This window comes from Mus musculus, chromosome 19 (assembly GCF_000001635.26).
Source record: "Mus musculus strain C57BL/6J chromosome 19, GRCm38.p6 C57BL/6J".
Taxonomy (NCBI): Eukaryota; Metazoa; Chordata; class Mammalia; order Rodentia; family Muridae; genus Mus; species Mus musculus.
The window spans coordinates 57321705-57347596 of NC_000085.6; the positions used below are offsets into that span (position 1 = coordinate 57321705).

Here is a 25892-nt window from a genome sequence, read left to right on the forward strand (position 1 = left end):
ATTTGGCTTACATTTCCACTGCACAGGCAGTCATCAGTGGAAGTCAGGGTAGACTTAAAGCAGGAACCTGTAGCCAGAGCTGAGGCAGAGGCCATGGAGGAGTGCTGCTTACTGGCTTGCTCAGCCTGCTTTCTTATAGAACCCAGGACCAATAGCCCAGGGATGGGATGGGATGGGTCTTCCCACTTGAGTCACCCTCTTCCCAAATGTTCTTAGCTTGTGTCAGGGTAACAGAAAACTGACCTCACAGTCAGATAAAGCAACTCGGAGGATGCAAAGTTCATTCTGATATGTGGTTTCAGAGTTTACTGTCCGTGGTTAACTGGCTCCACTGAGAAAAGGCAAATACAAGAGGAAAAAGGTTGTAGCCAGGGCAGACCTTTCGAGTCACTCCCTAGCTGCCCCCTTCCCCACCCTCAGACACACAGTTAAGCCCTAGTAAGCCCTGAACTGTGAACTGGTCAGTGGATTCATTGATGAATTAGCACAGGCATGATCTAATTACCTCTTTAGGTTTGCCAACAGCCTGAGACCAAGCCTTCCATGAGTCCGGAAAACATTAAGTATCTAATTATAGCCTACATTAAAGATTAAACAACAAACAAATGAACCAAACTAAAGTTTTAGAAGTGAAAACATAGAATTTAAAAAAATTTCATCAAATTGAGCAAGTAACAAGTCACATAGAAGCAAAAGAAACAAAACAAAACCCAATGAATATGAAGTAATCGATAACTTCTGAAAGGGAAACAGTGTAACACTTATAAGTAACAAAAGGAATCTGGAGAGATGACTCAGCAGGTGAAGGCCCTAGATTTGTGTGTGTGTGTGTGTGTGTGTGTGTGTGTGTGTGTGTGTGTGTCCGGGAGTCCTTTGTTTGTCTGTGAATGTGAGTGTATGTATGCATGAGTCTAAAGGCCACTTAGGTCAACAGTGTGCCACTCCATTGTTAGACACGAGGTCTGTTTGTCAACCCAAGAACTCATCTATTTGGCTAGGCTAGCTGGACAAGGAGCTCCAGGGAGCCACCTGTGTGACCCTTGACCGAGCACTGAGGTCAGATACAATAGCTATGCCCGGCTTTATATGAGAACTGGGGATCTTAACTCAAAACCTCCTGTCTGTGTGCTCCAGGCACATTACTGACTGAGCCATTGAAACCCTTTTTAGGTTGGAGTAATGGTTTAGCAAGTAAGAGTGCTTGCTTTGGCGACTATAAGGACCAGAGTTTGGATTCCAGCTCCCACAGAACAAAGTGGGCGTGGTCCTGACGATGCCTGTGACCACATGGTTCAGTGGGATGGAGATAGGAAGTCACTGGAGCTTGCTGGAATATAAGTCTTGCTGGAAAATCAGAGCTCCAGCTTCAGGGAGACACTTCCTCAATGGAATTCGGGTGGGGAGTGACCAGCAGGGTACTGCATGTCCTCCTCTACTCACATGCACACACATGCACGCACACACGCACACATACATGCTTTTTTTTTTCAATGAACAAAAGCTGAGACGTTGCATTCCCCAGCCTGTAGGAGGCATTTGTGGTCCCTGTTGGCCTGTATGAAGCAGCCCTGTCTCACAGCCTGTATGAGACATCGCATTCCCCTGGGGTACTGTAAGAACACTAGCAGAAAAAAAACGCTTCGGAAGGAAAAAAAATTACACTAGACAGAAGCAACAGAAGCGGATTTGCATATGATCTGAGTATTCAAATTAGCAGAGAAGAATTTTAAAAAGTGTAACAATACATTAAAGGATCTGGTGGGGAAAGCTGACAATGGGTGTAGTCAGAGGGAATTTCAGCAAAGAGATGGAAATTATGAAAAGTTCAATGGCGTGCCCCACCCCTAAAGTATATTTTTTTTCCATACTGCAGAACAGAGCAGCGCAACAGAGGGAAGCGAGACTGGGCAGCGATGGGTATGGAGCAGGGCTGCGGCAGGGGGAGGGCACAAAGGAGCATGTCATTGCCCAGTAGAGAAGGTTCTCCTCGGACCCTGGAGGCTCAAGCAACTATAGGATCCACCTCACCCGGTTCCCGCCTGCTAGGACAAGTACTGCTGCCGCTCAGCCCGCAGAATGGAGCCGCAGCTCTTCTAGGTGCCCCCCCCACGCCCACTTCTGTTCCACACACACGCTGCCCGATCCCACGATCACCCTGACTCTGAGCAACAAGATATCCGAGATGAAGAACGATTCATTTTCTGAGTTGTCCCCTTGAAAGACTTCCATGATCAGTGCTGCTGTGGAGGCCATGTTGATGTTCGTAGTCCTTGGTGCCTCTGAATCCACATCGGTGTCTCATCCACGCTGCCAGCCAGAGACCACGTGGCTGTCCATCATTCCCGGTGCCGCAAGCTGCTGTGGGCAGGAAGATTCTCTTACAATAGTACCGGTGAGTGTAGACCCGTAACTGAGAATGAGAGATCTTGAAGCCTTTTGTGCCAACCTCCCCTCCCCCAAAAGAAACAGTCTAGACATTAAATTATGGATTCGAGTCCTTAAAACTATGATAAAGATGCTGAAGCATAGCGCTTCACCGTCAAAGGCTTCTGATGAACTCCGGGGAAAACTTAGTTATCTCTAAGGGGCTGGCCACTGGGAATTTGACCACGTTCCAATGAGTACATGAGCAACACAAATCAGATTCAGTGGGTGCTCCTTCTCCTCCTCCCCCCTCTCCCTCCCCCCTCCTCCTCCTCCTTCTTTTCCTTTTGGCTGGGGCACAAGAGTGGACCTGGAAAGAATGGGAAACGAGTATAACCAGGGTACATTGTATGAAATTCCCAAATCATTAATAAAAATTATGCTGGGGAAGACAGCAGTAAATGTGAGAATGGCAGTGTGCGATGTGAGAGAATGGGTGGGGGTGAAGCTCAGTGGGTGGAGCTCACCTGGCAAACACAAGCCCTGGTTCAGTCCTTCACCCTGCATGACCAAGAGGTGGGCACTGCTGCTCACTTTTGACTCCTGGCAAGAAGGTGGCCATCCGCAATCCAGAATGGAGTCCTCCCAGCTTGGTCTGTGCTGGCACTTTGGTTATTGACTTCCAGCCTCCAAGTCTCTGGTCCTGGTTGCCAGTTCCGGGCTTTCTGTCTGGGAGATTGAGACAAGTCAGGGTACAGGAGAATGAGTGTAGGTGGTCAGGGCAGGGGTGAAAACAGGTTCTGCCCCTCCTGGGAGTCAGGCAGGAGAATACGGCTGAGTTTGGGTCTGCTGTGTCACCATAAGCTTCTGGAGGGTGTTCTGTCCGAGGCTGCGCTACCCTCGAAGCCTGCCGGGGTTGCGCTACCTAATCCAAGCCTGCCAAGGCTGCGCTACCCTCGAAGCCTGCAGAGGCTGCGCTACCATCCAAGCCTGCCAAGGCTGCGCTACCCTCGAAGCCTGCCGGGGTTGCGCTACCATCCAAGCCTGCCTTTGGGAGCACCGGCTTCTCTACTGGGAGCAATTCTGATCCAGGGTTGGGGACAAGTCACTGAGACCTGAACTTCATGGTTCAGCCTGCTAGAAGACTGAGGTGCCACGGAGCGATACTTTGAGATAGGTGTTTAGTTTTTTAAAAGAAGGGGTTCAATCTTATTTTGAGGGGATTTTACCAGTTCTTCCATCTGGTGTCCTCTTGCCCCATGGACCAGAATTTCACAGTCCCTTTGGGATGCACCATCATGTACCTAAAGCTGGGGACCGACCTTTAACCCACCTTTGAGGGATGCTTAAGATCTACGTCTGTTAGCTATCCTTCTTCACAACCTCCCTCCTTTACAAACACCCATGTGTGATGGTAGGACACACACAATACAACATGACTTCTTTTATTCCATACTGACCCTACAGAGCGCATTTTCATTTACCAGTTTATCCTGAAGATTTTTCTGAGTCTCAGAGGCTGCCTCGGTCGGTGGTGCAGTCAATAGTATTTATTTCAGGCTGCCTCAGTTTTCATTTGCTAGTCATTGAAGTTTTTCAAAGTCTACTGTTAATGGAATTCCTGCAATGATTACTCTTGAATGGACGGGTTTGTGGCTCACACCTGTAATCCCAACTAGCCCCGTAGAGAGATAGGAAGGGGAATGGCAGGAGGGAGGGAGAAAGGGAAAGAGGGAGGGAGGGAAGGATGGAGGGAGGGAGGGAAGGAGAGAGAGAGAGAGAGAGAGAGAGAGAGAGAGAGAGAGAGAGAGAGAGAGAGAGAGAATTTCTTTTCACAGTGGCTCATGTGCGCCCTCTAGTGAAGGTGGGTGTCTTATCCTTTCACAGTCACAGACGACAGAATTGCTTGAGCAATTCCTGGAAACCTACCCTAAGTGACAGACGGCACTCTGCACCACCCCCTCTTTAGGAAAGGGTACAAGTTGAAAAACAAACTCAGGCTGGCCCCTTGATAACACACCTCGGGATCCCTGGGGGAAATGAACAGCCAAGAAAGTCAAAGTTCCCTGAGAAAACCAGAGTGGGTCAGGGATTCTAGTCTCTCCCTTTTGTGAGCTGCGTAATGAAATGATGCCCGGGGCAGCCCCTTACCCATACAAGATAACACTGGAGGAGACAGGATGCAAGGTTAAAAGACTGTAGAGCAGGCAGTTCCAGAAAGTTCTGTCCTAATCCCGTAAGGAAGATCAGAACAGAGAGGGTACAGACTGAAGGAAGATTTAGCTGGAAGCACATAACTGTCTGGAGGTCCTTCTCGCTCTCCCTCTCTCTCTCTTCTCTCTCTCCCTCTCTCTGTCTCTTTCTCTCTCCCTCTCTCTGTCTCTTTCTCCCTCTCTCTGTCTCTCTCTCCCCCTCTCTCTTTCTCTCACTATCTCTCTGTCTCTGTCTGTCTGTCTGTCTCTCTCTCTCACACACACACACACACACACACACACACATGCGTGCACACGTGCGAAGTCAAAAACAGTTGGGAGGTAGAGTTGGGGCAGGGTTTGTTGATTTGATGAGAGTTAAGAAGGTCCGCTGACTCTCTGGGTTCTGGCTTCAACCAGAAGAGTGTATGGTTCTCGCGTCCAGTGGGATGGAAAAGAGGAAAGAGAAAACATTGTGCAGTCAAGTCTGAGACTCTGCTCTGGCCATGCGTTTGTGTTGTCTGTCTGTCCGTCCGTGAGACACAAATTCATATTCATGGTTTGATATTAAAGGTCTGCAGCTGAGTGATGAAGGAGTCTGAATAGAGGGAGGGGTCACAAGAGAGGGTAATGGGGGAGGGGTCACAAGAGAGGGTAATGGGGGAGGGGTCACAAGAGAGGGCAATGGGGAAGGGGTCACAAGAGAGGGTAATGGGGGAGGGGTCACAAGAGAGGGTAATGGGGGAGGGGTCACAAGAGAGGGTATGGAGAAAGAAACACCTATCTGAATGTGGTACTCCTGATAATGTTTTCATTTAAATACGTGGGAATTAGTAAGACTGTTCTTGAAGCTAGCTAATGTTTGAAAGGGAGGAGAGAGACCCAGAACTGAGTCCAGGAGAATGCTAATAAAAAACAAAGTCTGAGACAAGAGAAACTGGGATGGGAGAGAAGCTGTGAAGACAAGATGGCAGCCACCATCTCTCCAAGTGCAGGCAAACAGTTAACAAGTGGCTCTTAGGAAGAGAGACTCCTGTTTGAAGCATCAGCTGATTTCCGTGGCATAAACACCCTCCCCTCACCTGATTCCAGGCTACTGAGCCTATTGAACCTGGACTTGGAAAGAGGTGTGCACAATTAGCTGTCAGTCCTCATCGGTACAGGGTTCAGGACAATGCAGTTGCAGAGAGGAGCAGGAGATGCAGACAGGGAGATTGAATCTGGCATCCTGCACATTGCTGGAGACAGCAGCAAGGGTCAGTTCTGAATTATGGAACAGCCAAATTGTCCAATAAATACTTGAAGATGTTCAGCCAGGCGTGGCAGTGCACACCTTTAACCTCAGCACTCAGGAGGCAGAATAGGGCAGATCTCTGGGTTCAAGGCCAGCCTGGTTTACAGAATGAGTTTCAGGACAACACAGAGAAACCCTGTCTTGGAAAGGAGGAGAAAGAGAAGTGGAGGAGAAATGTTCATTTTTAACTGTCAAGAAAATGCAACTTAAAACTGTATTGAGATTTCATCTCACCTCAGTCAGCAGAAAAGCAAATGCCAACAAACTGTGGCAAGGATGTGGGGAGGGAGTGGGAGTGGCCTTTATTTATGCTGAAGGGAATATAGACTGACTGGTACAGCATGGTTTCTCAAAGGTGTGGGGGTTTCTCAGCAAACTAAAAGTAGCCTAGTTGGCAGAGCAGGGAGATACTTGTGTGTGGGTGTTGATTGCTGAATTATTCACAACAGCTAAGGAAGGAACCAGCCTAGATGCCTATCAACAGATGGTGGGCAAAAATAAATAAATAAATAAATAAATAAATAAATAAGTGGCATTTATACACAGTAGAGTGTTTATTCAGCTGTGATGACAGATGAAGTGTGTGATTTTTTTTTCCAGAAAAATGGATGGAACTGAAGACCATCATGTTAAGAGAAATAAGCCAGACTTGGAAAAGCAGACGTCTCAACTTTCCACATAAGAAGAATCGTGTGTGTGCTTGGAGGTGCTGACTATAGAAGAGAGGCCAAAGTGAATGGAGGAAAAGGTGGGAAGAGAGGATTATGGGGAAAGACAAAATGTTGCAATGTTTTCTTATTGTTGAGTCTACATCAGTATCTATAGCTATGACATAGAAGAGGAAGGGTAACTGTTCTGGGGGAGAGCTGGCCAGTGAGGGAAGGCAGGAAGGGACAGAAGAGAAGGGTAGGTAAACACAAACAAATTACAATTATGTGCGTGCGTGCGTGCGCACACGCTACGTAAAACAATAATATGAAAAGAATAGAACCTGGAGGAGGAAGAAGAGTCAAAACTGAGAAAACCACAAATACCTACAGCTCAGTGAGATTATGAGTCCCATTTCGATGAGCATCATGGGAGTGGAAGGTCAAGGTCTGGCATGGGACTTGCCTCTCTGTGAGGTTCCTGCACCATAGAGATATAAAGCTCAAAAGATATCGCAACGTAGAATCACAGGTGGGTTTTCCACTTGCAGTCTTCTGTCGACCCCTATTTTTAAGTTAAAAGCCTATTACTTTAAAATCACAAATAACTGAATTGCTTTGTGTACCTTCGGAATAACTGTAAAGTATGGCAAAGTATAACGGAACCATTATCTAGCAGAATGTGGCGGCTCACGCCGGTAATTCCAACGCTCAAGACACAAAGGAAGGGGAAATGACTCAACTTTGAGAGCTGGCTGTTCGACACAGCGAGTTTCAAATCAGTAGGGCTAAGTAGAGAGACCCTGCCTCATAGAATACCGAAACAAAGAAAACCTTATTTTCGGGAATCAACACAGGTTTCACGCTGCCAAATAGCGCCACCTAGTGTAACATCTGCACCTCAAATAAATATTTTGACTTGTGTTGCATTTTACAGCTTATGAATCAGCACACATTAAAATAACTGTGAACCTAAACACCTAAAGGTGCTACCTTGTAAACTCATATTCATAGATTCTAATTCTTCATTGGTTCACAGCACTGGATATGGGCTGGGACTGAGCCCGGTGTTTGGAACAGTAAGGCACACTCTGTTAGGACTACTCATGATAAGGAATCAGATGATGGTGACGTTAGTTTTTGATAAAAATCTGAAAGCTATCCTACTGAGACTCAAAGTTAACTATACTTTAAAAAGTAAGTAAGAAAAATTATATTTATTCTTCTTTGGAATCCAGTGATGGGTGGATGAGTTGCTTAGATTTCATCTGTTAGGGGTGTTTCGGTCTTTAGCTTTGTACAAAGATAGGGTTCTGTGATAATAATAAGCATGATAATTTTAATGCTGGGTGTACCCGTGCATCACACTGATCCCAGCACTTGGGAGACAGAGGCAGGACTTTTCCGTGGGTTCAAATTCCAGGTCAGCAATATATAGTGATACCCTGCCTCGAAGAAAGGAAGGAAGAATGGAGGGAAGGAGGGAGGGAGAGAGGGAGGGACGGAGGAAGAGAGGGTGGGAGAGAGAGAGGAAAGGAGGGGTAGGAAATAGGGAGGAAGGAAGGAGAGACGGAAGGAGGAAGGGAGGGAGGAAGGAGAAAAGGATAAAAGACTCTTTAATGGGAGGTAGGTGTGGATGCAATATACAATCAGGATCCTGTTTCTGCCATTCTGTACTATTTATGTGTAAACATGATAAGATTAGGCATGTATTTTGAACTCTAGCATGAAGTCATTTATAATAACAGTTTTGAGTGCCTGTAAAATCTCACACTGGCCGGGCATAGTGTCGCACACCTTTAATCCCAGCACTCGGGAGGCAGAGGCAGGCGGATTTCTGAGTTCGAGGCCAGCCTGGTCTACAAAGTGAGTTCCAGGACAGCCAGGGCTACACAGAGAAACCCTGCCTCAAAACCAAAAAAAAACAAAAAAACAAAAACAAACAAACAAAAAAAAAAAACAAAACCCCCCACACTGATAGGAACAACTTTTCTCTCCTTTTGTATGTCAGGGGAAAGTGCAAGCTATGAGCCTCCCAGATTTGGGGGAAATGCAGTGGTCAGCACATCGGGATACCGTGATGAGCCTCGCCTGAGAACACCAACTTCATGACCACGGCCGCTCCCTCGCCGGGTGACCATCTATCTGCACACGGATTTCTCCTCTACGTTAAGTAGGATCACAGGTGTTTGGTTTTAGGGGGTTCTTTAAATTTATTTTTGTTTTACGTGTCCGGGCATTTGCCTGCACGATCTATACCACTTACCTGATACCTCTGGAGGCCAGAAGAGGGTGTCAGATCCCTTGAAACTAGAGTCACAGGCAGCAGTGAGCAATCAGGTGGATATTGGGAATCAAACCCAGGTCCTCTGGACGAGCAGCCAGTGCTCTTAACCACTGAGCCATCTCTGTCACCCCTGGAGTCATGTTGTTGTTCAGTCACATTTATTTATTTATTTATTTATTTATTTACTTACTTATTTATTTATCGTGTGCACATGTGCATGTGTCTGTGTGTGGGGATGTCACAGGGCATGTGTGGAGGTCAGACGACAGACAACCTGCATCTGTAAGAATCTTTTTTCTCCTTCCACTATGTGGGTCCCAGGCAGGTTTGACAGCAGATGTCTTAACCCACTAAACGTAAGATCTTCATCTCACCAGGTCCCATAGTTAGTCGTTCATTGTTGCTATTTGAAGATAGAGAGGAAAGCATGGGATTTACAGACACTTCGACAAAATATCTGAGTTATTTCTAGCAATGCCCCAGTGGACTAGCAGAGTACAAGATAAATCCCCCAAAAGCATATAAAAACAATAGCCACATCACATAATCTGTTCAAAAATACAAAGAAAAGAGACCCCATTCACAGCATCGTGGAAGAAGTGCATGCTACCCCTAGAAATACAGAGAAATATAGAAAGTTCTATGACTGGTGAGAGTTGGACCCCATGTGGATTTAAATCTGTTTAATGATAGATGGAAAAATGAGAACTATATTGAGTTTGGCGTACTTTCAAAATGTGTGTGTGTCTTTTTTAAAAAAACTCTATGTATGTGTTTTTAGAGTGTTTTAGTAGATGCATGGCTTGTATAGCACAACATTAAGTTTGGGTTTGCTGCCTTTTGAGCTTGCCTCGTTTTGAGCTTGCCTCGGATTGAGCTTGCCAGGCATTGAGCTCAGTGCACACTTGAGTTTGCTGCGCAGCGCCTATGAACTTATCCAATCAGATTGCCACCTGCCAGGAAACACAGAGGCAGCCATGAGATATATTTTCAAACTGCCACATGTCCTGTGACAAAATATCATAATGAAGCCTGTTGCTTTTTACAATTAATGTATACTATTTAAAAAACAAACCAAACCAAAAAAAGCCAAACAACCAAACAAAAACCCCACCTGGTCAAACGTAGAAGTCATGCCGGGAGGGGGAGAGGGCACAGGAGGTCAGGGGTGGGCGAGAGGGGAGTGGAGAATCAACAGCACCACCAACAACAAAAGTGTTTGAAAAATGCCATAATTGCCGGGCAGTGGTGGCACACACCTTTAGTCCCAGCACTTGGGAGGCAGAGTCAGGTGGATTTCTGAGTTTGAGGCCAGCCTGGTCTACAGAGTGAGTTCCAGGAAAACCAGGACTACACAGAGAAACCTTATCTCGAAAAACCAAAAAAGAAAGAAAGAAAAGAAATGAAAAATGCCATAATGAAACCCAATACCGTATATGCCAATTACAGATTTTATTTGGAAAAGAAAGCTGTCATGTTTCAGGGCATGTATTAAGGAAACCTAGGTGCCAATGAGAAGGCTCAGTGGATGACTGTGGGGCAGTGTGTGTGGAGGAAAGATGGAGTGGGAGAAAACCCTCCCTCTACCAGAGTTCCAGTGCTCTGGGCAGGCAGACTGTTGCATGCCTTTCCACGTGGCTCCGGGTGGGTGTCTGGCTGTGTGAAGCCACTAGACCCCAGCTCGGCAGGTGGTGGACGAGGGGCAGTCCTAGATACCAGGTTCTCAGTTTTGGGCATCCCAGACACCGCTGGATACTGCGGAAGAGCTGAGAACAGAATGAGAATAGCTCTGTTAGCCCCCGGGGCCAAAAGGAGGAGAGGGCAGGGGGAGAGGGGGGACACTGAATGGTTCTCATGCAGGAGAGAGACCTTGGTCCATGGCTGGAGCACAGGAAGGCCTTCTGGCAGGAGGTTAGACACAGCTCCTTAGGGGAAAACCTATCCCATTGTCCAAGCAAGGGGGGGGGGGGCTTAATGAGCAGAGACAGTCTGGTTTTTAGAGCTTTATTGTAGAAAGGCAGTGGAAAGAGAGAAGGTAGAAAGAGAGAGGCTGGCTGTACTGGCTGGTTTTGTGTCAACTTGACACAGCTGGAGTTATCACAGAGAAAGGAGCTTCAGTTGAGGAAATGCCTCCATGAGCTCCAACCGTAAGGCATTTTCTCAATTAGTGATCAAGGGGGGAGGGCCCCTTGTGGGTGGGACCATCTCTGGGCTGGTAGTCTTGGTTCTATAAGAGAGCAGGCTGAGCAAGCCAGGGGAAGCAAGCCAGTAAAGAACATCCCTCCATGGCCTCTGCATCAGCTCCTGCTTCCTGACCTGCTTGAGTTCCAGTCCTGACTTCCTTTGGTGATGAACAGCAATATGGAAGTGTAAGCCGAATAAACCCTTTCCTCCTCAACTTGCTTCTTGGTCATGATGTTTGTGCAGGAATAGAAACCCTGACTAAGACACTGGCCATGGCCATGTGGAGAGAGGGGTGAAGAGAGAGAGAGAAGGAGGTCTAGAGAAGAGAGTAAGAAAGGTGAAAGCTTAAAGAGAGGGAGGAGGGGTCAGGCAGTCCCTTTTATAGTGGGCTAGGCTATTAGGTAACTGTGGGGAGGAGCATACCTGGCTATTGTCAGGTAACTGTGGGGGTGGAGTCTAGCCAGAATGCCAGGAGCTTGGGACACATTGTCTACGTGACTGATAGTTACACATCATTCCTGCAGAGGCTGTGGGGGTGACAGGAGCCAGGGGTCCAGGAGACATGATCGATCACCACCCATTGGATCCCCCAGGGTTCAAGACCTATGCTTGACTGGAGACCAGGCTGTCTGTGCACAGCCCAATGCCCCACAGATGACGTGCCTACTACCTAGTCTGACAAGTTATCCTCAGATTCCCACATGCACGCAAGGCATGGGTCCCCTGCTGCCCCCCAAAATAAATAAATAATTTTTAAATAGTTTTTTTTTTCAGAAGAAAAATGTAGCTGCTTGCATTCTCATGTTAATTATGCCCCCCCCAACCTGTTTACAGGAATGTCTACACTATGCATAAGACACTGAGGGACCCCGCCTCCAGTTGGTTCTGATTGGTAAACAAAGATGCCAACAGCCAATGGCTGGGCAGGGCAGACAGAGGCAGAACATTTAGGATTCCAGGGCTAGGAACTGAGAAAGGAGAAGGAGAAGGAGAAGAAAGAAAGGAGAACTGCCATGCCTGAGGAGAGTGGAGGACAGGGAGGCATGGCCGACATGTGAATGAACGGGGAGAGAAAGCCCAGCTGGGCAGCCCTCTGGGTCCAGAGCAGCCAAGATAGAATGTAAGACTATGGCGGGAGGGGGACGGGGGTAGGGGGTGGGTTAACCGCATGGAGGTTAGGAAGTGGCCCAGCCACTGAGTTGATTAAGGCATATCAAAATATAAAGGCTGTACTTGTGTCTTCCATTTGGAAACCTAGAACATTGGGGCCGGTAGCGAGGAATGTGCGGCTACCGGGATTTATTTAATTATTTTATAACTACAGAAAAATGAGAAGAATCTGAATTCCCAGTGCTCAAGATGCAGACGTCAGGAGTTCAAGGACAGCCTTGGTTATACTAAAAGACCCTTAAAAATGGAGGGGAAAAAAAAGTTGTTACCATACAAAATACAACTCATGTAAGTTTTAATCTGTGTCAACAGTCGGTCTATGTTACTGTGTGTGGTGGTACACACGGGAAGTCACACATGCTCAGAGGACATAGTCAGGAAGAATCTAGGCCAGGTGACAGAATAGAACGCTATCTCAACGCAGAACAGAAAATCATTTGTTAGCATAGCTTCCTACATTACACAGAATGCACCTATGTTGTGTCTGGCCAGCAGATCACAGCCTGGGTCCTAGCCTGGAAAGGCATTTTGGAAACCTGGAAGAGAAGAAGGGCTGGGCTGCGCGAGATAAGGAAGGAACCAAGACAAGCTTTCTGTTCAAGGTTCAATTTTAATGTCAGCAAGCACGCTTTATAAAGAAAAGGGGAGGCCCGTCCCTAGCCAAGCAAGTTCCTTAGAAGTAGATAGGTCAGCCTTCTAGTGGGAACTCGCAAAGATGGCAGTTCGGTGTTAACTCCGGAAGATTCTTGGAAGAGAACCGGAGGCCTCCGGCAGTTTGGGCCTCAGGCTGGTAGTGGCACATCAAAAGAGCAGCACAGCAGGTGGCTCCGCTCAAGCAGAGGCGGATGGTCACAGCCAGCCTTGCTAGGCTGGAAGGAGGTAACACACCTATTCTAATAAAACATTTCTATACTCTTTATCTTTACCAGGTAAAACATAGCCGAATATTTAAAAATAGTTACTCGCTGTTGTATGAAATTCATATTCCCGGACATTCTGTAGTCTTGTTTGCTACCTCTGCCAAGACTTTACAATGTAGACTATAACACTGACTGCGTGCTGCTCTTTAAGCCTTTTCGGTGTTCCTTCTGTGTGAAGGTCCAAGCATCTTACCACAGCTGTGGGACCACTCTTGCCTCTCCTCCCATCTTGCTCCTCCCTGACAAACTGCAAGCTTCCCATTCTCGTCAGAACCTCTCTTTTGCTGGGTAGTTTACTAGCCTGGAGTATATAGACGTTCCTAGCTTATCTAGCTTTTGATATCATTTATGATCATTTTATTATGTAGTTACAGCTTCTCATAAGGGTTTTTAAAGTCAAATTTATAGTAAGTGATTATAAGTAATAGCGCAGTACTTCAAGGAGTCAAAACAAATGAGAACAAGCAATCTGCATAAAAGCAGCACACTGGGCTGGGCGGGCCAGAGAGTTAAGCTTGTTTACAATTGTAGAGAACCCCTTTCCAGCACTCACGCTGGGAGGCTCCGACTGCCTGTGCCTCCAGCTCCAGGCTACCTGACACCTTCCTGGCCTCCTCAGGCACCTGCATGCCCATGTGCATGCTCACACAAATAATAAATTAAACATGTTTTTTAAAAAGTGTTACATTAGAAAGCATGTTAGTCAGCCTTTCTTCGCCTTGACGTAAGGAGCTTTAAAAGGAAGGTTTACTTCGGCTGACGGTTTCCAATACTTCAGAACATGGAAGGCTGGTTCTATGTTTAGTGCTCATGTGTGTATGTGTGTACATGTGTTTATACTTGTGTGTATAAATATGTGTTTATGGTGTGCATACACAGGTATACAGGAGTGTACATCTATATATCTGTATATATATTTGCATATGAGTTCATGTGTATGCATACATGTGCATGTATACATGTGTGTGCATGGGTTTGTGTGCCTGTGTTCACATATGTGTTGTGCATAAGTATGTTTGCATGTGTGTATATATGTGTAAATATGCACTGTGGGTACACCAGCATATGTTTGTGTGTTCATGTGTGTTTATACACATTTGTGTGTGAATTTGTGTCACACACTCATGCACACACACACACAGAGTGGATGAAGCAAGGCAAGCTCCAACAAGCAAGCTCCAACAATTTCACACATACATACATACATACATACATACATACATACACACGCACACACACATAAACACTCTGGGTAGATAGAGCAAAGCTCCAACCACTTTACACATATACACATACATACACACATTTTTGGTGGATGAAGCAAACTCCAGTGAGCAGGCACCAACCACAGGTTTGGTGGATGGAGCAGAGCTTCCAACCAGCGGGTTCCAATAACGTTATTTTTTTTCCCTTAGCCCTTTTGTAACCCCTAAGACAAAGTTTTCTATGTAAGAGGAAAATGACCTCGTAGCCACAAGTTACGTACTCTCTAAAAACAATCACCACAAAAAATATTCCTCAAAAAACATTTGAAAGTCATCACACAAAAGGGGAATTCCAACAGGACTGATTACATATTCTTCCTTTGAAACTTATACCTAAAAATATATTCCTCATCTGTCTTTCCGCAACTTCATTGTAACCCCAAAGCAATCATTTTCATGTTATGGATTTAGCAAAGTTTAAGCAAACCAGATATATGGTAGCAAGTGTTTCCCCTATGCTTTGCTGATGACAAGTTGTGTTTACTAAGAAACAAGTCATCTATCTTAAGTCTTGGTTTTAAAATCTTGGTCGTCTAAACAGGTTGATCATCTGTTCCCTGTTCTTATATTCAAGGAAATTACCTACTCTTTGTTCATGAGCTTCCTCTTCACAGTGCACACCAAAACCTGTGGCCATGCTCCCAGATCACAGGGTGGAGGAACTTGGATCATTAACTTGTCCCAAGCCTACTTTTCTTGCTACTATAGTCACATGCTGGTAACACTTAGGGCCCACTCTGCTCCTTTCTTACCTATGTAGCTCTGGCTATTCTAAACTTTAAATTTTCTATCAACTACCCTAGCTTCCCAAAATTATTTAAGTCAAACTAACCTCCTGAAACTACTTAGATCAAATCAGGAATTCCATGACATCATTACTCGATCTAAACAGCATTATCTCATGAGAGGTCATCCTCAGGTTGATAGGCAAGAAACTTGCCTAACAGGAAGTAATCACAGCAGGCCATAGGCAGCGAGTGTCTCTCCATGCTCAATCAGACCAAGCCAGATAAATGAGGAATTCAGCAATGAGAACCACGAGAAGGCACATCAGTAGCAAGAAGCAACCCTCGGATGAAGCCCCTGGGTCGGTGCCTCTCCAGGGTACACCCACTGCGGCCAAGCAAGATGGTGGACTATCTAGGAAGCTCATTTGCCCCCTGCAGTTCTTCCTGCATGCCATTGACTAATATGTGTATATGTGTATGTGAGCATATTTGTTATTGTGTCTATACACGTATGCCTACATATGTGTATTCAAGTCTATACTTCTTGGCGTGCTTTTGTGTGTATATTTTTCTGTGTACACATCTGCATGCAAACATGTCTGCATGTATGTAAGAATATATGGTTGTGTGGGTATGCCCTTGTATGTATATGAGTGCCCATGTATGTATGTGTATGCTGGCAAGCATATGTATATGGAGGGCATGTGTATGCCTGTATATGCTCTTGTGTTTGTGTACATACAAGTGTAACATGGAGTATATAACTATTTGGGTATACATGTGTATTCCTGTACATGTGTATATGTATTTGCATGTTCAGTTTTGGGGAAGAGCTGTTACTCTCAATCCTTGGAGAGAATTCACAAAGGCTTAGGTGCCAGTGTTTTGTGAAACAATCTCTAGTTAGTTAAATAACTCTGGTAAACCATGTTCCCATTTTAAAGCCTCTCTGGCAAACCATGTTCCCATTTTAAAGCCTCTGCTAAAGCGGCATGGAGAATAGACATGAGCCTAAGGAGACCCTGGGCTGTGCAGTGCATTCTTGGGTGGCAGTGCACATGAGCAGGAGACCCTGGGCTATGCAATGCATTCTTGGGTGGCAATGCACATGAGCAGGAGACCCTGGGCTATGCAATGCATTCTTGGGTGGCAATGCACATGAGCAGGAGACCCTGGGCTGTGCAGTGCATTCTTGGGTGGCAGTGCACATGAGCAGGAGACCCTGGGCTATGCAATGCATTCTTGGGTGGCAATGCACATGAGCAGGAGACCCTGGGCTATGCAATGCATTCTTGGGTGGCAATGCACATGAGCAGGAGACCCTGGGCTATGCAGTGCACTCATGGGTGGCAATGCACATGAGCAGGAGACCCTGGGCTGTGCAGTGCACTTGTGGGTGGCAATGCACATGAGCAGGAGACCCTGGGCTATGCAGTGCACTCGTGGGTGGCAGTGCACACAACACTTGCATGAGCGTTCACAGAGGGCAGAGGAAGAAACTGGGAGTCTCCTCTATTGCTCTCTACTTTATTCCCTTGAGACAGGGGCTTTTCACTGAACTAGGAGTTCCTCTGTTTTGGCTAGATTTGGCCAGGAGTCCAGGGATCTGCCTGACTCTGTGACGCACAGTGTTGGAGTTACAGGCTCAACTTGGTACCCGTGGCCGTGCCCAGGTATTAATATGTAGGTACTGGACCGTGAACTTGGGTCTTCGTGTTTGTACAACAAACGCTCTTACTCACGGGGCCTTCTCCACAGCCTTCATAGTGAGTTCCTGACCTGTCCAGGCTACAGAGAGACCCCGTCTCAAAAACCCAAAGGAGCGGGGTGACTATGTCTCTGCTGGCAATTGGTTTTAAAAGGAAGAGTGTGAATTTTCAAAACTACTTTTAGTTCAAAATTAAAAGGGGGGGGGGGATTGAGGCCAGGCATGGTGACACACCCCTATAATCTCAGTACTTGGGAGGTAGAAGCAGAAGGATAACAAATTCAAGGCCAGCCTTGGCTACATATCAAGTTTGGGGCCAGACTGGGCTACATTAGACGCTATAATTAAATAAAGGTGGGGGTTAGGGTAGGAAGGAGTGTAGCTCAGTGGCAGGGTGTTTGCTAGGGTGTGTCTCCCAGGCACACGGGTAAAAGAAAAGACACAATAGTCAGGGCTCGAAGAGCAGTGGAATCTGAAAGCACTGTATTGATCCTTCCCACATAGCTTCTCCTGTTGCAAACCTGAGACGGAAACATGGCTGACTGTATACCGTTTATTGGGTATTGTCTCAGTCACTGCTGACAATTCTTAACTCAGTGCCCCTGACAATTCTGCAATTCCTGTTACAGAAAGGAGGACCCAGAAAGCAAACAGGCTAAGAAACGATTCCTCGGACACACAGTGAGTGGCACAGTAGGTTTAGGACTCAGGGGGAAAAAAAAAAAGCCAATCATGTTTATAGGCTGCATATTCTTCTCAATTATTTAAAGTCAGTCCACTTATCAAAGTCTTAATAGACCTCGAATCCAATGGACATCAAACTAAAGCAGTAGGTTAGATCATGAGCATTCATTGAGTAACATTGTTCCAGAAACAATTTTTAATCTGACTTCTGCTCCTTTGTGCCCCACCCCCACCCCCCGGCACCACTGGGTGCTTCTCCTACCATCTTTTGGCAGCGTCTCCTCCCTGTCAGGCATTATCTGAAACTCTTCTCTGTGGATATACGCCCATCAGATGGATATACGCCAAGTCAGGCGCTGGAGAGACGGCGCTTCAGGAGAAAGCACGCACTGCTCTTGCAGAGCGCCTGAGTTTAGTTCTGAGCGTTCCTGATGGACAGCTCACAGCTCACAGCCACCTGAGGCTCCAGATCCACTGGATTTGACATCCTCTTCTGGACTCCCTGGGCACCCGTACTATCACGTGAGCCCAGATGCACACACACACACACACACAGATACCCATATACACATTTAAAAAAAAAAAAACTAAGCTAAGCTCATGTCTCAAACAGTGCATGTGCATGAAAGATTTTTCACATTTGTGTCTCTAGATTCGTCATCTTCCTTAAAGCCAGGCTTCTCCACCCTGCTGAAGGCCTGGTCAACATTTCAAAGCAAACAGGGTTAAAGTAAATTCCATATTTTTCTCCTCCGCTATCTCCACTGCCTTCCCTGCCTCAATAAATAACAACTGGTATTTCTGATGCAATAGAAAAACATGGGGTCATTTGTATCTCTTCTCCTTCCATCATATTCCATATTATTGGCAAATGGAGTCAGCTTAACCTTCAAAATATATCTACCTTAACAAAGATCAAAAATCTTCCTACCTGCCTTACCCAGGAGACCACCATATCTCACATAGCATCCTAATAGCTCTGTCTGTTTTCATAATCACCGTCTCCTAGAATTGTCGCATAGCAGCCAGACACAATCAAACAAAGGCTAAATAAAAATAAAATCTTTACCAGCATCTGCAGGTGCTACACCACTTGGCCACCGCTGCCCCACACCTCCCACCTCCTGCTGTCTCTACTGCTGCCACACGGGTCTCTGGGTCTTCACCAGGCAACCATGGTTTCTTGCCTTTTCATGTGCATGTCTACTGGAATGCCTCTGCACCACATCCACATTGGCTAACACCTCCTCGTTCAGGTCTGGTTTTCTCCATCCACAAGGTTAGCTTTATTTTCCTTCATGGAATCTTGTTACAATGTAACTGTAGCCCTGGCTGTCCTAGAACTCACTCTGTAGACCAGGCTGCCCTTGAACTCTGAGATCCACCTGCCTCTGCTGGTATACATTATTCCTGTGCCTTTGTCTTTCCCATTACCATAGCCCTCCATGTTCCCAGCATGTAGGCTACTCAATAAATGCTGAATGAATAAATGAAAAAAAATTATTGCCAAAAACATTTATAAGGTTAATCTTTAAAAAATTTCATATGCCTAAGTTAGCTTAGCAACATTGGGGCTTTCTGGGACAACTAGAGAAGTTAATACCATTAACAGTTCAACATGGACTGGATGGACGGATGGCTCGGTGATTAAGAGCACTTGATGCTCCTGTAAAGGACCAGAGTTCAGTTTCTAGAATCCACATGGCGGCTCACAATGGTCTGGTGCTCTCTTCTACCTCCCTCAGGTGCACAGACATATATTCAGGTAAACACTCATAGACCAATAATAATAATAAAAACATCTTAACATTGAGGGCACAGTGAGGAGTGGTGGTGGATGCCTTTAATCTCAGCACTCAGGAGACAGAGGCAGGTGGATTTCTGTGAGTCTGAGACCAGTCTGGTCTACTGGCTACACAGAGGAACACTGTTCCGGGTGTGGAGGGGGGGACGCATGCATGCATCCTCCCCTGGTTTGCTACCTAGGAAATTATGTTGCAGTTTTGTAACTCAAAAGTTCGACTGCATGCTTATCACTAACTCCTTCGCTATGAAAGGACATTTTTATCTCAAGTAAGCTCAACCCACACTTAAGTTGAAAGATTCCAGCCAGGGAACAGCTAGCTATTGAATGTCAAAGGAATGAAGATTGTTTCTAATCCTCAAGACCATAAGTGATTTCAGGGAAGGCTGACACATATTTTTCTTTTTTCCTGTCTTCCTTTCTTTTTTTTTTCTTTCTTTCAGCACAGTTAGGAAACAAACAAACAAACAGGAAAACATTTAAGACTCTTCTAGAGCTGAGACTATGTGACAGCAAATTAAGTCACCAGCTGTAATGAGGAACAATGGGCACACGTCTGAATCTGGTGAGATTGAAGGAGGTCAGATCCTTAAGCATCCTGAAGTGTACTTTTAAAACACGCATGCTCTAGTTGAAGCTAGCCTGCTGGTGCTACTTCTGTAGTCCCATTCTTTTCTATGTAGCGTTTTCATTCTTTGAGAACTCATCGGCACATACAATGCAATTTGATTGTATCTGTCCACCACTGTCTGCCTCCAATTCCTCCAGGACCCTCCACCATGCCCCCTTTCCAACTTCTTAACCACTTGGAAAAAAATAAGCCCACGGGGTTAGTTTCTTTTCTGTGCTGTGACACAAACACCCCAATCAAGGCAACTTATAGGAGGAAGGGCTCACCTGGGATTGTCTGGTTCCAGAGGGCTAAGAGTGCATTGCATGTGGTGAGGAGGCTTGGCGGCAGGAGCTCGAAGCGGAGAGTTTGAATCTTCAGCCACAAGCACAACCACAACCACAAAGCAAAGAAGATGACTGGAAGAAGTGTCTGACGCTTTTAATCCCAAAGCCCACCTGCCCCCAGTGACAGACTTCCTCCAGCAAGGAAGGCTTCACCACCTAAAGCTACCCCAAAAGTGCCACCAACGGGTGACCAAATGCCTGAAGCTGTGGGGGACATTTCTCATTCAAATCACCACACACACTGAGTCCAATCAGTACTTCCCGTATGGTCATCATTGTAGAGTCATCTATTGCCAACCTCTGTACCCTGTGGGTACTAAGATAAGCATCTTAAAGGCAGTCTGCTTCCAGCTGTGTTCTTAAGGCAGGACAAGCTACTGAGGTATAATTGCACGGTTGCTTTAACACCTGAGATCCAAGTTAGAAGTCAAAGGGTCACAGGAGCTGGAGACCTTTCTCTGGCATAACGATCGTCCTCATACAAATTGCAGACGCTATGACATAGAAACCGGAGCCACAAAGTGCCTTTTTGGCAATCTGCCTTTCACTGAATACTGCGTTTAGAAAGATCACAGGCAGAAATGCAGACACTAGACCCAATCATTGATTCACTGCCCAGGAAGGTCAGAACCTAACTGAAGAATGTTAAAGGCCTAGTAAGTACCTGGCTACATGAACCCATTCCAGCCCGGCGGTGAGTAAAAAGCTAAGTAGAACTGCTTTTCTGGTTTTACCGGTGAGCGACTACACACATTGCGTTAATCCGAATCCTTTAGAAATGCTTACGTGTGACTCTGGTGGGGGCACAGAAAAGACTTATACTTCCAGGTCGCCCTCTGTATTCCTGGAGGAAGCATGGAACAGCAATTTCTTTTCTTTGCCTATGAAAAAAGCAGAACCTGCTAAACGCATGAAACTCAAGAAGAACGAAGACCAAAGTGTGGACACTTTGCCCCTTCTTAGAATTGGGAACAAAACACCCATGGAAGGAGTTACAGAGACAAAATTTGGAGCTGTGATGAAAGGATAGACCATCTAGTGATTGCCATATCCAGGGATCCATCCCATAATCAGCTTCCAAACGCTGACACCATTGCATACACTAGCAAGATTTTGCTGAAAGGACCCAGATGTAGCTGTCTTGTGAGACTATGCTGGGGCCTAGCAAACACAGAAGTGGATGCTCACAGTCAGCTATTGGATGGATCACACGGCCCCCAATGGAGGAGCTAGAGAAAGTACCCAAGGAGCTAAAGGGATCTGCAATTCTATAGGTGGAACAACAATATGAACTAACCAGTACCCCGGAGCTCTTGTCTCTAGCTGCATATGTATCAAAAGATGGCCATCACTGGAAAGAGAGGCCCTTTGGATATACACTGGGACAAGGTGTGTTTTAACAGAACATTGAGAGTTAGGAACCCACTTCAAACTGACTGCTAATCAGCCTTGTGGTTTTGCATAAATGACGACAACTCTTATTTATCCATTGCTGCGTAACAAGTTGCTCCAAATGTAACAGATTAGGACAAGCAGTGTGTATAATCTCCCGATTTCTGTAGGTTGGCTCAGCTGCATCTAAGTTGGTCTCCTCAGGGAGTCTCAAGAGATGCCAAAGGAGCCATGAGATAGCATTCTGTCATCTGAAGGCTGGTTTGGGCTGGAGACTACTGCTAAGGTCCCTCACAAACCCATCAAGAACTTCAGTTCCTTACCCTAGGGGCCTGTCCTTAGACTGCCTTAAGCTGTGGCAGCTGTCTTCTCCCAAAACTGATAACAGAACAACCAGATAGAGCCTGCAACAGCATAGTCCAGTCTTACATGCAATATAGCATCGGTTCTGTTGTGTTCTACCTTCCACAAGCAGATCCTGGTACCCTGTGGGAAGATTGTGAGCATCTGCAGGCAGGGAGCATTGAGGACATCTCAGGGGTTAGCTAATGTCCTTTCTTCCTCAGTTTTCTCTGCTGCAGAGTGAAGTCTGAGTCACGTGACCTTTCTGGTTGGTGCCCTCTCACCCTCCCCCCCGCCATGCCACCACTAGACTCACCTTCCTGCTCTCCTGTAAAGATCCCTATGACTTTTGCCTTTGAGCCCTTTGACTGTACCAACCACAGCCCCCTAAACACTGCCATTTATACACTTCCTGGCCACATCCTTCCGCTAGCTCCCTGACATCCACCTGGCCTACAGCTGCCCTCAGTCCACGTCTATCCTGCCAAGTGCTTCAGAGTCCTTGTGGTCGGTCCTTCCTGCCCCAAAGCTTTCTGTTCCTGACTTCTCTGTCTCTGCCTATTTGCTCCACCTCAGCCCCTGAATTGCTCACCACCAAAATTACTTAACTTTATTAGAGGAAACTCAGTCTCTTGTGCTATCATAAGAACCCTCTGTTCTTCCAATTCTCCGATCAAGTCATCCCAAGAGATGGGTCACCTTGTCGGGATGTCTAGAACACCGTCCCACCGATTTTTTTGTCACGTCCCTCCAGTCTTTACTTTATTTGCACTTCAAATCAGATTTTGTGTGTTTGCATGCATGCATGTGTGTGTGTGCATGTGCTCATGTGTGTGTGTGTTTCTGTGTGTGTATATATATGTGAGTGCATGAATGTGTACATGTGAGTGTGGATGTGTGTGTGCATGTGATCACGTATGTGAATATACTCATGTATATGTGAGCTTCTGTGTGTGTGTGCGTGTGTGTAGGTCAGAGGTCATCCTTGAGGAACTTAAGTCATTCTCAGCCACTGCTTTTGAGGCAGGCAGGCCTCTCACATTGCCTGGGAACCTGCTGCAGTTAGTCTAGCTACAGTGAACTTCAGTGATCCAGTTATTCCCACCTGTCTCCCTCTGCAGCACTGGGATTGTGTGTGACGTCATTGTGCCCAGCTTTTGATGCAGGTCCAGCCCAGGCCTCACTCTTACACTGCCAGCCTTTGAGGACTGAGCCAGCTCCCCAGTCCTCCACCCTCAGATTAGATTTTCAGAGGCCATTGCTTTGGCAGGTCACTGCCTGAACAGTGGCTTAAAAAAAACCCTCACTCTCATGGACAGATTTCAAGTGGCAGGCTTGTGCTTTCTGTTACAGACAAGCAGGTACAGTACTGAAGGCCACTGAAGAAAGTCCCACAACAGTATGGCATGGTCACATGGTCACCTACTTTACTTCTTGTTGAGGTAAAATTCACATGACAAAATGGCTGTTGGAAAGCGAACCAGACTGTGGTGTCAATTCTTGCTCAAAATTACGTAGCTATCATCTCTGTCTGGTTCTGTCCTTCCCCTGTTAGCCTGAATGTCTAGTTGGATATGTTCTCCTCAGCATTGAGTTTATCTGTCATCAACAAGTCAAATACAGAGTAATTACTAGTATTAATTTATATCAGTGTTCAGTTTGGGAATACAGCTCAGTGACTGGTTTCTTACTGAGCTAGCACAAGACTCTCTGTTTGCTTACTGGCACGGCTGAAAAATAGAATAGGACACCACTTATAAACTAGCTGTTGCTTTATGGTCAGATGATCTAGAGCACAAACATCACTCTCTCTTTCTAGAGCATATGACATCACTCTCTCTTTCTAGAGCACATGACATCACTCTCTTTCTAGAGCACATGACATCATTTTCTCTCTAGAGCATATGACATCACTCTCTCTTTCTAGGGCACATGACATCACTCTCTTTCTCTTACACGCATTCTCGCGACCGGCCAGGAAGAACGCAGCAAACCTGAATCTTCTGCGGCAAAAGCTTTATTGCTTACATCTTCAGGAGCAAGAGTGCAAGAGAGCAAGAGCTCCATTGCTTACATCTTTAGGAGCAAGAAGCAAGAGCCAGAGCAAGAGCTCTATTGCTTACATCTTTAGGAGCCAGAGCGCAAGAGCGCAAGAGCAAAAGCAAGAGTGCAAAAGCAAAAGCAAGAGAGCAAAGGGGAGAATGGCGAAACCCCGTCCCTTTTTAAGGAGAATTATTCTCCACCTAGGACGTATTACTCCCTGATTGGCTGCAGCCCATCGGCCGAGTTGTCGTCACGGGGAAGGCAGAGCACATGGGGTGGAAAACTACCCTTGGCACATGCGCAGATTATTTGTTTACCACTTAGAACACAGGATGTCAGCGCCATCTTGCAACGGCGAATGTGAGGGCGGCTTCCTACATCTTTCTAGAGCACATTACATCACTCCCTTTCTAGAGCACATGACATCACTATCTCATCCTAGAGCACACGATATCACTCACTCTTTCCAGGGCACATGACATCACCCTCTTTCTAGAGCATATCATATTACTCTCTCCTTCTAGAGCACATGACATCACTATCTCTTTCTAGAGCACATGACATCACTCGCTATCTAGAGCACATGACATAATTCTCTCTTTCTACAGCATATGGCATCACTCTCTTTCTAGAGCACAGGACATCACTCGAGTTCTAGGGCACATAACATTACTTTCTCTCTAGAGCTCATGACATCACTCTCTCTATCTAGCGCCCATGACATCACTCTATCTAGCACACATGACATCACAATATTTTTCTAGAGCACATGACATCACTCTCTCTTTCTAGAGCCCATGGCCTTACTTGATTTCTAGAGAACATGTCATCACTCTCCACCTAGAGCACATTACATCACTCTCTCTTTCTAGGACACATGACATCACTCTTTCTTTCTAGAGCATATGACATCACTCTCCCTTTCTAGAGCACATGACATCATTCTCTTACTAGACACATGACTTCACTCTTTCTAGAGCACATGACATCACTTTCTCTTTCTAGAGCACATAACATCACTATCTCTTTCTAGAGCCCATGATATCACTCTCTTTTTATAGCACGTGACAGCATTCTCCCTTTCTAGAGCACGTGACATCACTCTTTCTTTCTAGAGCACATGCCATCACTCTCTCTTTCTAGGGCACATGATATCATTCTCTTTCTAGAGCACGTGACATCATTCTCTCTTTCTAGAAAACATGACAGCACTCTCTCATTCTTGAGCACATGATATCACTCTCTCTTTCTAGGGCACATGACATCACTCTCTTTCTAAAGCAAGTGACATCACCCTCTTTCTAGAGCACATGACATCACTCCCTTTCTAGAGCACATGACATCATTTTCTCTCTAGAGCATATGCCATCACTCTCTCCTTCTAGAGCACATGACATCACTATCTCTTTGTAGAGCACATGACACCACTCTCTTTCTAGAGCACATGATATCACTCTCTCTTTCTAGGGCACATGGCATCACTATCTCTTTCTAGAGCACATGACATTATTTTCTCTCTAGAGAATATGAGATCACTCTATCTTTCTAGAGCACATGACATCACTATGTCTTTATAGCACACATGGCATCACTCTCTTTTTAGAACACATGCCATCACTCTATTTCTAGAGCAGATGACATCACTCTATCTTTCTAGAGCACACGACATCACTCTCTTTCTAGAGCACAGGATAACATTCTATCTTTATAGAGCATATGACATCACACTCTTTCTACAGCACATGACATCACTCTCTCTTTCTAGAGCACATGACATCATTCTCTCTTTCTAGAGCACATGACATCACTCTCTTCTAGATCACACGACATCACTCTCTTTCTAGAGCCCATGACATCACTCTCTCTTTCTAGAGCACATGACAGCACTCTCTCATTCTTGAGCACATGATA

The 25892-nt window shown here is 45.9% G+C and overlaps 2 long non-coding RNA genes across 2 annotated transcripts in view; one reads left to right on the forward strand and one right to left on the reverse strand.

Annotated features, from left to right (window-relative positions):
* Window positions 1-1492: 1492 nt before the first annotated feature.
* The window catches only part of B230217O12Rik (RIKEN cDNA B230217O12 gene), a 37703-nt gene continuing 13303 nt past the window's right edge, over window positions 1493-25892 (reverse strand). The window contains exons 2-3 of the long non-coding RNA NR_040316.1: window positions 2892-3093; window positions 1493-2358 (exon numbers count right to left, since the gene is read on the reverse strand). This is a non-coding gene — a long non-coding RNA (RIKEN cDNA B230217O12 gene). The remainder of the gene's footprint in view (window positions 2359-2891; window positions 3094-25892) is intronic.
* On the forward strand, window positions 1898-9520 carry Gm50270. The gene is made up of 3 exons (XR_003952853.1): window positions 1898-2392; window positions 6451-6598; window positions 8509-9520. It is a non-coding gene; the product is annotated as a predicted gene, 50270 (long non-coding RNA).